The 17,196-nt window shown below is 43.4% G+C and overlaps 1 pseudogene; it reads left to right on the top strand.

The window, feature by feature from the left end:
• Positions 1 to 14,798: 14,798 nt before the first annotated feature.
• On the top strand, positions 14,799 to 15,691 carry LOC113897019 (annotated as a pseudogene).
• Positions 15,692 to 17,196: the final 1,505 nt, after the last annotated feature.

The following is a 17,196-nucleotide window of genomic DNA, read 5'->3' as shown; positions in this document are numbered from 1 at the left end:
CTATCATTCCTACAGCTGACTTGCCCACCCATCTCCAGGTGCTTTCTGTCTGCACAGTATCTATCCATGATGCCCTGTCAGGGGTGCTTTTGTACGGATGAGGCCCAGGAAAGGGCACACCTTCCCCAGATGCAATTCAGAAGTGGCAGGACCAGGTTTTAACTGCTAGCCCATCTGACCCAGAACCCACACCCTCCCCTTGACTCCACTCTGCTCCAAAATGAAGTTCACTGGGCTCTCTCCTCTGAAAAAAAAAAGAAAAAAGAAAAACTTTTGTTTTATAAAGAGAACCATTTCTTGTAACATTTATTTTTTTTTACCCCTTTCATCTATACCTGTCGCTCAAGTGCCTCCTCCCAGCCCCCTGCTTCCTTCCTCAGAAAGCAAAGTCACAGACAGGTTGAGGCAGAAATGTGCTGGTGTTTCAGCCACTTAAATAACCAGATCAGGTGTCTTTGTGGTCAGCTAGTAGCTAGCCAGATGGAACAAAGCTGTATATGTCTGGGGCTAATGTGTTCATAGGTTATAGCCATGGTGAGCCTCAATTCTCCAAGACACATCTAAATATTCACTTTATGCTTGCCCCAAACTTTCCCCTGCTTCCTGTGGTCATTTATGCCTTAAGGTTGCTCTCCAGCCAGCAGCCAGCAACTTGCAGCTCCTGAATAGCCCCTTAGGGAGATGGCAACTCTCCTGCCTCAGTCCCTTCTTCGTTTTCCTGGTTGGTCTTTGTTTCTTCATTCTTGCAGCTGGGCTCCTCCCATTGTCTCCCTACCTTTGTCCCCTGGCCCCCAGATAGCTGTCGCTGAGACCGCTGTTGACCCTGGCCTCTCCAGGACCTGCTCTCCTCCGCCCGACATCCTTTATTTAACTGCGGCTGCCTTAGGCAAAGCTGATTAAACTCGCCTCCTGCACTGCCACGCTCCTTCCCCGGGGCTTTGTGCCACCTCTGGCTTTCTTCTTACCTCTCCTGTGATCTTTTACCTTCTGTTCTCCCAGCTCCCTTCAATTCTGCCTCTGCACTTTGTTTCTGTCTGACCCCCTCTATCCCTTCACTTTTAACTGTAGCAGACTCAAGGGAATGTCTTTAAAAAAAAAAAAAAGAAAAGAAACCTGAAACACTATCTTCCCTCTATTCCCTGCCATCTCTTTCCCAGCTCCTCCTTTCTCTTTTAAGGCAAGTTGCCACCATATCAAACTAAAATCGAGTTTTATTGTTTTTGCCTCAGGCCCTTTCCTCTCTCATTCCTAATTCCTAAACTCCAAGCCTAAAGTACTCCTACAGTGTCTCAGATTGAGACCCTCTTTTCCTTTTTTCCAAAGATCTCCAGAAATCAGTCTTCGGCTCCATCCTCAGCAGAAATGTCTTCATTCAGGGTCTGTGTGGTACACCTCGGCTAATGAAATTCTTGGCTTTTCATCATGTAGCCCAAGATAGAAACCAAGACCGCCACCTTCAAGGCCCTCTTGGATGGCTAGTACAGATGTAAACACCAGAGAAGTGGCTTGTTCACAGCAGGCATGTAATAAATACTGACGCAGCAGAGAACTAGGTAGGATTGTGGTTTCTGGAGTCAGGCAGATGAAGGTTCCAGTCCTGCTGGATTCCTTAAAATCTCCCCATTCCTTCCTCTGTGAAGGATAAATTATAATGCCTGCCTACTTTATGTGCTTGTCGTAAGGATTGAGTGACATAATGTGTACAAAAGTTGAGCCCTAAGTCTGGTACAAAATACTGTTCAAAAACATTAGTTGTTATTAATAGACAAGGAACAAATTCCATGAGACAGAACCGTAGCTTCTTACAGCTTAACTTCGGACTCTAATTTTTAAAAAATTAAAAATCTCAGCTTATTGCTAGGTTTAATTGACTAAAAGTGGTTCCCACTGTGTCTTAGGCCTGTTTCTAGTTCTTTTGTAATACACATTTGGAGTATGAGCAGTTCAGCATGAATCAGGCAGCCCCCACCCCAGCTTTACCTAAAAATCCCACAACTCACCTTGTCACTTTCCATTGGTATCCCCTGTCAGAGAGCTTTGAGGTCCCTAGGCTTCCCTGGTAGCTCAGCCAGTAAAGAATCTGACTGTAGTGCAGGAGACCTGGGTTCGATTTCTGGGTTGAGAAGATCTCCTGGAGAAGGGAATGGCAATCCACTCCAGTATTCTTGCCTGGAAAATTCCATGGACAGAGAGCTTGGTGGGTTACAGTTCATGGGGTCACAGAGTCTGACATGACTGAGCGACTAATACTTCAGGGGTCACTTGGAGGAACAAGTTTATGCCTTAGGAAAGAATTGTTTACACTTGCTTGACCACCACCCCCCGCCAACCCAGCCCTGTGCATTATATGTCACTTAAGACAGTCACAGGAAAGGCATGGACACAATTCTTCCACAGGAGAGGTTGTACTCTTTCAACTCTAATTAAATTGGCCAGTAAATTCAATAAGCATTTTAAAGAAGGATCAATGCAATCAAAGAAACAAGGAATTCAGTGTAGCCACAGGTTTGGGGTTTTTTTTGTGTGTGTGTGACTTGTGGGTGAGCCACTATTGCAGTTGACACAGAATAGGAGCATCTGGATTCCATCAACTTCCTTTAAAGCACTTGCAAGTAAGTTGCCTTGACCAAGGGGCTAAGAAGTCGGCCTTTCACTACCTTCTCAACAAATGATAATTTTTTTCGTCAGCCCTGTTAAAGTCAATGTTTGAAGCCAAAGTGTTCGCCATTATTCCCAGAAGAAGAAAAGGGAGCCCAGTGCTGTTGCTTGAGCCAAAAACCGGCCGCTAAGACTCGGAGCTCTTAGTTCTGTTGCATGGTCAAGGCTCTATGAAGACGCTCGGCTTCCTCTCCCTCACCTTCTGCATCTATGAAATAGGAGTGAGTGAGGTCTAGAATGGCCAGAGACTCAAGGAGAAACAGGCATCAGTGAGGCCCTATGTGAAATGTTCGGTGAGATTCTTGGGTAAAAAATTACCAGGGATCACATATGTGCTTGCCCACTTCCAGATTTACCAAATCTGTTATGTTAATGCATAGTCACATTCAAGGAGAGCAAGTCCAAATTGTATTAGAAGGAAGGACTTTAAGTGCAGCCAGTTTGGGAAAGCTCCTCTGACCATCTGGGCTCATCCTACTTGCTCTTCCAATTCAGGCATTAGTCTCTGTGTGTGATGGGTCCCCCAGGCCTGCAGTCTCAGGGTCACCCACTCCTCCCTGCCCACCACCTCCTGTAGCTTTGTGCTGTGTCCTCCAATCTTATTTCACAATAAAAGATCACAAGGCTGCCTTTTTGCTGTTAAGTCTCAAATACCCCTGATGTTAATCCTTGGAGGCTACACAAGAGTGTCATTTTTTCAATGCCATCCTCTATTCCTATCAGTGGGTCATCTAAGCTCAAGAATATACACACCATACGCTTCCAAAAATGGACTCCATGAAGCCATTTTTCCTTTGAATGAGGGAGTAAGATGCCTCCAAAAATGTATTGTTTTTTTTTTCCCCTTAACTGACATTTTTGTGAAGAAGTTATGTAGCATTTGCCCTGCTCTCAGATTGTCTCATGCAGTGAGCCATGTTATAGAGACAGCCTTTCCCAAATATCCTCCCACACCTCATGCATCCCCTCTGAAAAAAGCAAAGATGTGTGTGCTAGACTTTGGGGAATGAAAATGGTTCAAGGCCCCCACCCACTCAGAAGGCACCTGGTCTTCCAGCTCCCCAAACCTCATCCTTACTCCCCTTAACATTTTTTCTTTGTCCTATTTCTTAAAGGAGCCAATTCAGTGCATGTGTGAAGCTGGTCTCCAGGGAGAAGCATTCTCTCTCTAGTGAACCCAACTAGGAGGGGGAAGCCAGACAGGGTCACGTCCCCCCATCCCCTTGGTGGAACCAAGCCAGCAGTCAGCTTGGAATGTCTGCGGAAGAGGACTCTGGCAGCCAATCTAATTGCACAACCCCGCAACTCCCCTGGGCCATGAGTCACCCGCCTGCTGTGAACCCACAGCGCTTTGATGCAGCCCTTCTCAGATCCCTGGGCCTGCTGCTCTCATGCCTGTCTAGCCCATTTCCCTGTGAGTCCAGGCAGGCAGCATTAAATGCTTTTTGCTGTGTCCCTCTGTGCCTAGCACTGTGCCTGATGCTTTGGAAGCTTTCACTAATTGTCTGTCAGATGAACAAACACAGATAAAATATCAGTTGACAATTAACCCACTTCAAAGGATACGGAACTCTATTTCTGGAAACTGTATTGAAGTAATTGGTTCACAGCTTAAATTACTAAAAGTGCTTACTGGATAAATGAGTGACTTTCTTGGCACACTTTATAACAAGTGACACATCTTTGACCAGTCACCAGAAATGTGAGTTTACCCCTCCAGTGTATATTGAGAGCCATCTCTGCACCCACGATTGTTTAGCATGTGGGAAAGGGGAAGACAGAAAGGAAGACATAATAGAAAGGGAGACCTCAGCCTTGTCCTCAAGAACATCTTAATCCTAACGAAGAGGGGCAGATTCAGAAAACTCTTTGCAGAATCCTTCTGATATTTCAAGCTGGTCTCAGATCCCCAGACAAACTTGCTGGGATTTAGACATTGCTCAGCCAGCCAGATTGGTTCTGGTCACAGTGTCTCAAGAGCTCATCATGTCACGATGTTCTATGGTCACATCACTAAAATATTCAGACAGGCGTTCAACCATTATGAAGCCAAACCAGTGTCTGTGGGGAGATGAGTGGTTCCCATGTAATCCCAAGTCTGAAAGCAGGAAAAGCAAATGGAAAACTTCATCAGACATACCAACTGAAAGAGGAGGAGATGTGCCAGCCTCCTCCATCAGAGCTGTGGTCTCTTCCTTCTGTCTGTCTAGATCCCCTAACCATCTCTTAAAAGGAGAGTGTGGCTAAGTTGTTTTGATGGCACCTATTTCCAACTCCCTTTTCTTTCATAGTCCTCCACTCTAGAGGCTGGAGAAGCTATCATTTTTGTCAGCCTGCATTATGAGGAAGGGTGGTCATGTGATCTTTGTGGCCAAGAGATGAAAGTCTTCTAGAGGCTTCTGAGAGTGCTTCTGCTTTCCTGACACTACCCCCATTCAACCCCCAACTTTCTGTCCTTTTTAAAATTATTATTTATTTGGCTGCACCAGGTCTTGGTTCTGGCACACAGGATCTTTCGTTGCATCTTGTGGGATCTAGTTCCCCGACTAGGGATCCAGCTTGGGCCCCTTGCTTTGGAAGCATGGAGTTTTAGCCGCTGGACCATCAGGAAAGTCCCCTACTTTCTGTCTTGAATACAGATATGATGCTTCATGTTGGACAGCCTTTTTGTAAACGTGAGAGATAGATGAAGAGAAACATCAGTCTTGACCCTTGAACCACAAAGCAACCTTCAGACTTCTTATGTGAGAAAAAAAAATTGACTTTTGTTAAAGGCGCGGTTAGATTTCCTGTTACTTGCAACTAAATACGTTCCTAACTGGCTTAAGTTTTAAATGTGTTTTTAACTTTTCGTGAGGAATAATCAACAAAACATTAACAGTGAACAACAACTGGGAAAGAGGAAAATGGTAACAGAGAGGCTGGTCTCTCTGGGAGGCATTTATGAAAGAAGAGCCCATTGTGGCTGTTAGTGGATATGCAAGGGGGGCCTTTTCTTGTTTCCCAGTTAATACACTGTGGAAACTTTTTTCAGTTTTTATATCTTTTTATTGAAGTAAAGTTGACTTACAACGTTGTGTTGATTTCTGCTGTATTGCAAAGTGATTCAGTTTTTTGTTGTTTAGTCACTAAGTTGTGTTGGAATCTTTGTGACCCCATGGGCTGCAACATTCACACCAGGTTCCTCTGTCCTCCACTATCTCCCAGAATTGGCTCAAATTCATGTCCATTGAGTCAGGGATGCTATCCAATAATCTCTTCCTCTGCTGCCCCCTTCTCCTTTTGCCTTCAGTCTTTCCCAGCATCAGGTTCTTTTTCAATGAGTGAGCTCTTTGAATCAGGTGGCCAAAGGATTGGAGCTTCAGCTTCAGCATCAGTTCTTCCAGTGAATATTCAAGTTTGATTTCTTTTAGGATTGACTAGTTTGATCTTCTTGCTGTCCAGGGGAGTCTCAAGAGTCTTCCAGCACCACAATTTGAAAGCTTCAATTCTTTGCCACTCAACCTTCTTTGTGACCCAACTCTCACATCTATACATGACTACTGGAAAAACCATAGCTTTGACTATATAGACCTTTGTCGGCAAAGTGATGTATCTGCTTTATAATATGCTCTCTAGGTTGTGAGGAGAAGGCAATGGCGACCCACTCCAGTACTCTTGCCTGGAAAATCCCATGGACAGAGGATCCTGGTGGGCTGCAGTCCATGGGGTCGCTGAGGGTCTGACACGACTGAGCGACTTCACTTTCACTTTTCACTTTCATGCACTGGAGAAGGAAATGGCAACCCACTCCAGTGTTCTTGCCTGGAGAATCCCAGGGATGGGGGAGCCTGGTGGGCTACCATCTATGGGGTCGCACAGAATCAGACACGACTGAAGCGACTTAGCAGCAGCAACAGTCTAAGTTTGTCATAGTTTTCCTTCCAAGGAGCAAGATATACATTCTTTCATAATATTTTTTCCATTATGGTTTATCATAGTATATTGAATATAATTCTCTATGCTTTAGAGTAGGAATTTATTGTTTATCCATTCTCTATATAAAGGCTTATGCTTGCTAACCCTGAACTCCCAGTCCACATCCCTCGCTCAACCTTCTCCCCGTTGGCAACTACCAGTCTGTTCTCTCTGTCCATAATTCTGTTTGTTTCATAGATAGGTTTATTTGTGTCATGTTTTAGGTTCCACATATAAGTGATATCATATATTTGATACACGATATCTGTCTGATTTACTTCACTTAGTATGATAATCTCTAGGTCCATCCTTGTTGCTGCAAATGGCATTATTTTGTTCCTTGTTACGGTTGAGTAGTATTCCATTGCGTGTGTGTGTGTGTGTGTGTGTGTGTGTGTGTACCTCATCTTCTTTATCCTTTCATCTGTTGATGAACATTTAGATTGTTCCCACGTCTTGGCTGTTGTGAGTAGTGCTACTCTGAACATATGGGTGCAGGTATCTTTTTTAATGTTAGTTTTATCTGAATATATGCCCAGGAGCAGATTGCTGGATCATGTGGTAATTCTACTTTAGTTTTCTGAGGAACCTCCATACTGTTTTCCATAGTGGTTGCACCAACTTGCAGTCACACCACCTGTGTAGAAGCGTTCCCTTTTCTCCACAACCTCTCCAGCATTTATTATTTGTAGACTTTTTAATGATGGCCATTCTGACCATCATTGTGTAAGATGAGGTGGTACTTCATTGTACTTTTGATTTGCATTTCTCTAATAATTAGCAATGGTGAGCACCTTTTAATTTGCCTAATGGCCACCTATATTCCTTCTTTGGAGAAATGTCTATTTAGGCTTTCTCCCCATTTTTCAATTGGGTTGTTTGTTGTTGTTGAGTTGTATGAGCTTTTTATATATTTTGGAATTTAAACCCTTATCAGTCACATCATTTGAAATATTTTCTCCCATTCTATCAGCTGTCTTTTCATTTTATTATGGTTTCCTCTGTGCAAAAACTTTAAGTTTGATTAGGCCCGATTTGTTTGTTTGTTTTTCTATTGCCTTGCATACTGACCTAAGAAAACATTGGTACAAGTTATGTCAAAGACTATTTTGCCTATGATCTCTTCTAGGAGTTTTATGTTTAAATCTTTAAGCCATTTTGAATATTTGTGCGTGTGTGTGGTGTGAGGGTGTGTTCTAACTTTGTTGATTTACATGCAGCTGTCCAACTTTCCCAGCACCACTTGCTAAAGAGACTGTCTTTTTCCCGTCGTATATTCTTGATTCCTTTATCAAAGTTAATCAACTGCAGGTGTGTGGGTTTATTTCTGGACTAGGTATTATATCCCATTGATCCGTATGTCCGTTTTTGTGCCGATACCAAACTGTTTTGATTCCTGTAGCTTTTCAGTGTTGTCTGATGTCTGGGAGGGTTGTGGCTCCTGCTTTGTTCTTCTGCTTCAGGATTACTTTGGCAATTCTGACTCTTTGTTGGTTTCATATGAATTTTAGGATTCTTTGTTCTATTTCTGTGAAGAATGCCATGGGTAATTTGATGGAGTTCACATTAAATCTAGGTTGCTTTGGGTAGTGTGATCATTTTAGCAATATTAATTCTTCCAATCCAAGAGCATGGAATATCCATTCATTTCTTTGAATCTTCTTCAATTTCATGGAAACTTTTAAATAATGTTTTTAACAATAAAACCTCAATTAGCCAGCCCATTGTCTTCAAGTATCTAATTATAACTCTCAAATAATCGGCCAAGCTCACATCATTGATTACTAATATTTGGATCAATGTTTTCAGGTATCAGAAAGCACTTTTACATATGTCATCTGATATGATCACCACATCCTTCATCAGCTCCATGGATACAGATGTATACAAGCATGCCTGCCTGGTATTAAAAGGGCAATTTTGAATCCTCCAGGAAATAGACCTATTGACTAATTATTTACTGCATGTGAAATATATGCTGGTTTTATGTTTTTAAAAGCTTGTGGTAGTCATTATAGTATGCTGGTCCATAGTACCATTACTTACTATAGCCAAAAAGTAGAAACAAACCCATGTGTCCATCAACTAATGAATGGATTTTTGAAATTAGTATTTCATACCACAAGATATTATCTGGCCATTAAAAGTATTTACGTACTGATACATACTACTACATGAATGAACCTTGAAAATATCATTCTCGGTGAAAGAAACTGGACACAAAAGACATATTGTATGACTCTATTCTATTTTTAATTCCATTTATATTAAATGTCCAAAATAGACAAATCCATAGAGACAAAGTAGATTAATGGTTACCAGGGACTGGACAAAAAGAAGAATGGGAAGTAATGCTCATGCTTATCAGGTTTCTTATCAGTGGTAAAAGTGTTCTAAAATTAAATGGAGATGATAGTTGTACTAGCCTGGGAATATACTGAAAACCACTGAATTGTATACTTTAAAAGGGTGATTTCATGGTATATAAATTATCTCAATAAAATATCATTATCTATATCTAGATAGATATGAAAGCTCAGACTCTGGAGCCCAACTTCTTGGGTTTGAATTCCAACTCTGTCACATCCCAGGTATGTGATTTTGGCCAAGTTACTAACTTCTCTGTGCTTCAGTTTTCTCATCTGTAAACCAGAGATATTAAGATTCATGTCTCATAGGACTGTTGAGGGGATTAAAAATATATATAAATTGCTTAAAATCATGCCTTACATATAGAAAGTACTGTGTATTATTATATTAAATATTATTTATTATTATTGTTATTAAAACCCGTGTCTTATTTGGTACAAGGACCATTATTTATATCAAGTTGTAGATAAATTTATTTGAAAAATAGATAAATTTTAATGTATAGATTTGGTTTCCCTGTCTTCATCCATTTACTACCTAAATGGGTATCTGTTATAGACTTCAGTTCAGTTCAGTCGCTCTTGTCCAATTCTTTGCAACCCTGTGAATCACACCATGCCAGGCCTCCCTGTCCATCACCAGCTCCCGGAATTCACTCAGACTCACGTCCATTGAGTCAGTGATGCCATCCAGCCATCTCATCCTCTGTCGTCCCCTTCTCCTCCTGCCCCCAATCCCTCCCAGCATCAGAGTCTTTTCCAATGAGTCAACTCTTCGAATGAGGTGGCCAAAGTACTGGAGTTTCAGCTTTAGCATCATTCCTTCCAAAGAAATCCCAGGGCTGATCTCCTTCAGAATGGACTGGTTGGATCTCCTTGCAGTCCAAGGGACTCTCAAGAGTCTTCTCCAACACCACAGTTCAAAAGCGTCAATTCTTTGGTGCTCAGCTTTCTTCACAGTCCAACTCTCACTTAGTTGTTTGTAGATACAGGGGTAGTAATCACCAGCTAGTGATTTTACACACACACACACGCACACTGTGACTTTGAACTCCACATATGTTCAAGTGTAAAACTTCAAACACCCCTCTTTTTTTTTCTGGAAGTCCTAACAAGGAGCTTGCATGAGCCCACAGTCTATCAGTCAACTTCCATGGGTAGCGGATGCCCACATTTTCTTTCTCTCTCACTCTGGCTAGCATAGAGCTGCCTGAAGGATCCCCTGCTACACTGGCACAGTGAGCATCCCCAGTGCCATTTCCCACATAGACTGATATCTCCAGTGTGCCCAGAGTAGGCAGGGGACCTATATAGAAGAGAGAATAGAGACCTTCCCTGCCATACCACCCCCCGTGCTGCAAAGCTGCAGCCCACACCCAGAATCTCACAGAATATTCTCAGGAGAAGAGTTCTCTCCTGCTTTCACTCTTCTTCCTCTGATGGTGCATTCAAGCCTTATCCACCAGACTGTACTGAAAATGGTTGTTCCTACCATCTTAGCCAACACATTCTTTTCTCTCTTGCCTCCTTCCCCTGCTAGTTAAAAAAAAAAAAAAAAAAAATCCCCATGCAATTAAAGGAAGGATCAGTGACAGATACAAGTAGCACGTAAAGAGTAGGCTTCTCTATACTAGCAGCACCCAGGAGTGGGGATCCAGTTTGGTCAGCAAAGTGTTCTACCCACTTCTGGTAGAGAACTGCCGTCTGATCCCCTCATGAGGCTGAGAGCCTGTAAGGCAGTCTTTTAAAAGGTCAGGCCATGCTAATTCATTCAGTGAATTGTTACTGATCACCTACTAAGTGCCTGGCATTGGGCTAGTGCCAGGGGTACCATGATGCATAAACATAGCATCCAGCCTAAATCACAGTTTGCAGGGAGGTGAAGCATGGGTGAGTTTGCCCATGCTTCCTTTCCCAGTGAAGAGCACATGGGATGTGCTCTCCCTTTTGCATGAATAAGACACATTCCCAGCCTGGACTCTCCAACTCCCTCCATAGAGAACAGAAAGATAAACATTCTTTTATTTGCAGTTGACATGGTTTTATTTTCATGAACTAGGAGTGGCCTTAATAGACAACAGGCCCTACTCTCCAATTACTGCCAAGAAGAAGAGCTACAGATCATCTTTTCTGAAACCATCTCTGTGAACATTTAACTCACTCAAAGTTCACAGTCTATACAGTTACCTTTTGGTCTATAGTGTAAATACATGTATTTGATAGCTTCTAATCTAAATTTTCAGGATGGCACATTAAGTACCTAGTGTAGTCCCCAGGTGCTCATTTTATAGAATGCCTCTAGGATAAAGAGAAGTCCTCCTAGGAAAGGCTGCATAACTCATCTAAAAAACAAACCAAAACGTTTGGGAAGAATCTCAGCAAGAGTGATTGGAAGAAAAATGGAGAATTCTAACTAACCCTCCATTAACCAGACTATCCTCTGCCTGTAAGCATTCTAGCTGATCAAAGTTTTATTATACTCTCAAGAATTTATAGTAAATCCTTAGGGGCCCACTTCTACGTCTAATGGTATATACTTCCACCTCCTGGTATATATCCCAAAGAATTAAATGGGGGGCTCCAAATAGATGTTTGTATGTAAACACATGAAAAGATGCTTAACATTATTAATTATTAGGAAAATACAGATCAAAACTACAATGAGGTACCACTCTACACCCATTGGGAGGACTACTATAAAAAAATGGAAAATGACAACTGTTATTGAGGATATGGAGAAATCGAAACTTTTGTGTAGTTGGTTGAAATATAAAATAGTGCAACTGCTATTGTGGTTCCTAAAAAAAATTAGAACTTGAACTACATATGATCCAGCAATTCTGCTTCTAGGTATGTACCCCAAATAAGGTCTGGAAGAGGATACATAATAAGTATGTATCCATAAGTACTATCATAGCAGCACTATTGACAGTAGCAAAACGGTAGAAGCAATGAAAATGTGCACGGATGGATGAGTGAATAAAAACAATATGGAATATACATATTATGGAATATTAGTCAATCTTAAAAAGGAATAGAATTTTGATACATTCTACAACAAGTGTGAATCTTGAAGACATTTGTGCTAAATGAAATAAGCCAGACACACAATGACAAATACTGTATGGTTCCATTTATATGGGACACCTGGGGGAGTCAAAATCAGGCCGACTGAAAATAGAGAAGTGGTTCCCAGAGGCTAGAAAGGGAAGTATAGTGGAGTTTTTGTGTAAGGGGTACAGAGTTTCAATTAGGGAAGATGAAAACTTCAGGAACTGGATGGTGGTGTTGATGTACCATGTGAACGTACCTCATGTCATTGAATTGTGCACCTAAAATGATTAAAATGGTATATTTCATGTTATTTATATTGTACAAAAAATTAAATTAAGGGAATTCCCTGGTTGTCCAGTAGTTAGGACTGCACGCTTTCACTGAACCTGGGGTCAGTCCCTGGTCAGGGAGCTAAGATCCCCAAAGTCACAGAGCAGCCAAAATAATCAATAAATTAACAAAATTTTTAAAAATTAAAGAGAGAATAGATGTACTTAGAATGCCACTTGAAACTGGCCACTTGTCTCTTCAAAATCTGAAGACCTCTGCCTTCTCGGGTCTGTTTATCCTATAGAAGGGTCCTTGGCCATGGTCTCCACGTCCACCATCCAGTAAGGAGTGTCTGATTAAGTGACACTGCTGTATCCACATGTGATTCACAAAAATCCTGTTTCGTCTTCACCATCAGTACTGTTTGTGGCTGCACACTGAAGAGCAATAATCTCAAAAGGTTCCAGCTGGCCTTCCTCAAAAGGTAAAGAAAATCCAGCATTTTTAAGGTCTCTCTAATCTTTTGTTTCAAGTGAATGCTTCCTCGGAAGGACTGTTTCAGCATTTCTGGGATCTATTAAGAAGAGCGTAATGAATGATACAGAACCAGTCAACTTAAAAAAGAGAGATAGAGAAGAAAATACTGCCAACTTCCAGATACCTCCCCTACTCCTTTTATACCAAAGGAGCCATATCTTCATGCAATAATAAATGCAAATTTGGAAAGGCTCACAAACCCTCCTGCCTCTTCAGCTGACAGCCTCAATTATGGGGCCTAATCCTGCATTCCTGACACTCCCCTTACCCCTGCATAACTTCCAGAGGAGTCAAAGGACCCTCAGCCCTGGCCCTGGCAGGGAGACATTAGTTATGCAGGAGCAGTGCCTGGGGCGTGCTGGCAAATTTAAGGGTCTGTTCATATAATGACACACACTTGGAAGCCTTAAATCCTCATGCTTTGGACTCTTCACCTTCTATTGAAATAAAAAGCCACAGCAACTCCATTAAAAAATATAAAATTGCTCCACAGGAAATGAACACTAGTTTGCTTCCAATTTACATTGGTTTTAGGTTTCTTCTTCCCTGCCCCTACCCCTTTTTAGTTTTAATGTCAGTGTCCAGTTTTATGGAAAATATTTTCTTTGAGGAAAAGAATAAACACAAGCCTCGTGCTGGGTCTTTGCTTTTTATTTACTGAAGTGGGCAAAACAACCTTGACTTGCTGGCTCTCACCCTCCCGTAAATCAGTTGGAATTCCTCACAAGTATACACACAGGCTACCCTCTTATGTCACCCTGTGAGGACACCTAATGACCTCTGGCTTCTTGAGAAGTGGCCTTGTTTTATATAAACTAATCATCCATCCAGCTATATTAGTAACGAGGCTATAACTCATTTTCATCCCAGGCACACGCTGTACATTATCAGTCTCCTAATTAATCCCAGGCAATTCAAGGGGCAGGGATTATTCCTTCCAATTTTCCTCACCACTCTTCACTCCCGAGACCGGGCCAACAGAGGGTCAGGCTCTGCGTCCTGCAGGCATGGCCCTGAGTCCCAGCCCCGAGCCCAGCCTGCCCCAGGCTTGCTCCCTCTGCCCTGGGGAAGCCTGGGAACTCGCACACCCCTCACCCCTGCTGATCTCAGAGGCGGCAGGGCCGCCTCCGGGGAGAAAAAACCTGGGGTCAGCAAACATCTGGCAAGCCTGCCGAATGGACGAAGTCCACAGCTGCTCCCCTGAGTCAGAAAATAAACTCAGAGCCTTGGGGCACGAAGCAGAGCTGGGCCCCATGCTCTGGGCAGCTGAGATATTCACCATCCGCCCTGAAGTCCACCTTGCGGGCAGCTTTGTCCTTTTGGGCACAGGTGGGGGCAGCTCCAGGTACCCTGCCTGCCACCCCAGGACAGGCTGCTAGCTGTTCAAAGTAGAGACCAGGGACTGGATGTTCAAATCTCTCCAGCACATCTCCCCACCTCACACAGGGAAAATCAGAATCCTTTGATGACATAGTGTCCAGAATATTGAATAGATTCTTAGGCTTACTGAGAAAGGAGTTTCTCTTCCTCTTCATCCTTGGTACTCAGAGCCTGTGTTCAACCATGAGCATGAGCATCTCTAAACATCTTTGAAGAAGGACAAGCTCCCTTGACTCCCGGGGTGCTTGAGCACTGGAAAAGCTTCCCTTGTTTCATTTGAAAGACCGCAGGGTCTGGAGTGGTGGTTTAATCATTAAGTTGTGTCTGACTCTTGCGGCCCCATGGACTGTGGCCTGCCAGGCCCCTCTGTCCATGGGATTCTCCAGGCAAGAATACTGGAGTGGGTTGCCATTTCCTCCTCCAGGAGATCTTTCTGACCCAGGAATCGAGCCCAGGTCTCTTGCATTGCAGGCAGATTGTTTACCAACTGACCTACAAGGGTCTGGAGACCTGTGTTCAAGTCCCAAGTCTCCCATTAACCTGGTGCTTACTTGACCTCCACAAGTCTTGGTTTTCTCATATTTAAAGGAAGCCTGGGAAAGACTTCTTCCCATTGGATGAGGACGGCAACGTGATTCCCAGTGAGAAAGATTTCGTGGATACCTGGACGGCCATGGAAGAGCTGGTGGACGAAGGGCTGGTGAAAGCTATTGGAGTCTCCAACTTCAACCATCTCCAAGTGGAGAAGATCTTAAACAAACCTGGCTTAAAATACAAGCCGGCGGTTAACCAGATCGAGTGCCACCCATACCTCACTCAGGAGAAGTTAATCCAGTACTGCAACTCCAAAGGCATTGTGGTGACTGCCTATAGTCCCCTCGGCTCTCCCGACAGGCCCTGGGCCAAGCCCGAGGACCCTTCCATACTGGAGGACCCCAGGATCAAAGCGATTGCAGACAAGCACAATAAAACCACAGCCCAGGTGCTGATCCGATTCCCCATACAGAGGAACCTGATCGTGATCCCCAAGTCAGTGACGCCTGAACGCATTGCTGAGAACTTCCAGGTCTTTGACTTTGAACTGGACAAGGAGGATATGAACACCTTGCTGAGCTACAACAGGGACTGGAGGGCCTGTGCCTTGGTGAGCTGTGCCTCCCACAGGGATTACCCCTTCCACGAGGAGTTCTGAAGGCGTTCTGAAGCTGCGGGCGCCTGCCCTTGCCCAGGTGACCCGCCGTCTCCCACCTCACTCTTCTTGTGTGTAGCGTAATTTGGCCCGTGTCCCTCAGTGGTGGGTCAGCGACTTCTAGACAAACCCGCGAGGGCTTGGCCAGCTTGGTGTCGGGTCCAAAGAGCAGAATCAGTAGATTAGTAGAAGTCTCTCCAGTTTTCCTTTGCCCTTCTAGTCTGGGGATCTGGGGAACATGCAACCCAAATACTCTTTTCTAAATTGAATTCACAAAGTCAGAATAGTGCCTCTAACAGTGGGGTTTTGATTGCTTGGAACTGTAATCCTTTCAGCTAGGCTTTTCTTTGCCTCAAATAAAAAATGCTCTTATGAGTTAAAAAAATAAATAAATAAATAAAGTGGAGATAATAATGCCCTCTTCCTTTGCAGGGTGCTTGTGAAACAACAACCTTTTCAGGCTCCTTTATAAGCTTTTCTTTGGATCAGCCAGCGACGTTGAAGTTCCTGAGCACAGGGTCCCTGACTCTCCTCCCTTCTCACTCTCTCCCTGGCAGTCCTGTCTGCCCCAGTAATGACCATGTCAGTGTTCCACCTGGTAGGATTTTGATCCTTTTTGAGAGTTCTGTGCCTTACCTATGGCTCTTAGGACAAGGAGGAGGACTGCCCTCAGGTTGACTGCATGGCAAAGAGAGGACATGCCTGGGGATGTACCACATGTGGTTCCTACATGGTGGGCAGGAAAGCTGTGAGGCTTAATGGGCTCTCCAGAATTCCCTTTAAGTAATCAGGCTGACACTGATGCCAAAAACTCAGCTTCTGTGCATCAGTGCTGAATCAAGTCTCAGAGACAGAGTTTGGGCTAAAGTAGAAAAGAATAGCTTTATTGTTTTGCCAGACAGTGGGTACACAGCAAGCTCATGCCCCTGAAAAACGAAGTGTCCCAACCTGTGCGGATTTGGTGAGGGGTTTTACAGCAGTGGTTCAGGGACGGGGTTGCTGATAAGATTTGGGTATGTGCAGGGTCTGCACTCCCTTAATCTGGTCTTAGATAACCTCTTGATGAGCCTCTCTGATTTCATTAATCTGGCCTCAGGTAGTCTTCTCTGGAATGAATACAAATCCACTTGCCAAGAGGTTTTGGTTCTATAAAGAGCTCAAAGATATTGTTCTGTGCATCACTTAAGACAGAACCAAAACCCTGTCTCAAAGCTACACAATTGTTTCTTGGCTATTCCTCCCTAATCTCTGCATCCCCTTCCTTCCCTGATTAGCAACTGTTTGAATCTGTGCTTTGGAACTCAAGGAAGGTCATGGAGGCTGAGGCCTATTCCCTACAAACAAGAAACGGGGGACACGGACAGGCCTCCATGCCCAGAAGCCCCACAGGGTCCTGTCGATTTCAGGATCAGGCTCATACCTCCCCTCTGCAAGAGTTTGCCTCTGTAAGCTTTTGTGAAATGAAATGTGACTTCTGTCTTATTATACTCTTATGTTAAAACAAAATATTAGAAGTTTCTGGTTCCACTTAGTTTTTTCTCTCAGCATTCAGCTCATGTTCCAGACTAAGAGCTTGACTGGTTTTAGGGAAATGAAACCGGACCTTTGGAAACATAAGAACGAAGCTTTTCTCTTTAATTGTTGCATGACCCAATCACAATGATTAATTTGGCCATGGGCTGGAGTAAATTTCAGATAGGGCTGATGCTTTTGAGCGGGGAAGTGAATCCATGCCGCTTCATATTTTACCCTAGAACCTGGGCATTTTTACACAGAACCTTG

This window comes from Bos indicus x Bos taurus, chromosome 8 (assembly GCF_003369695.1).
Source record: "Bos indicus x Bos taurus breed Angus x Brahman F1 hybrid chromosome 8, Bos_hybrid_MaternalHap_v2.0, whole genome shotgun sequence".
NCBI lineage: Eukaryota > Metazoa > Chordata > Mammalia > Artiodactyla > Bovidae > Bos > Bos indicus x Bos taurus.
Note: the sequence above shows the minus strand (reverse complement) of the source record. Positions and strands in the feature narration are given on the sequence as shown.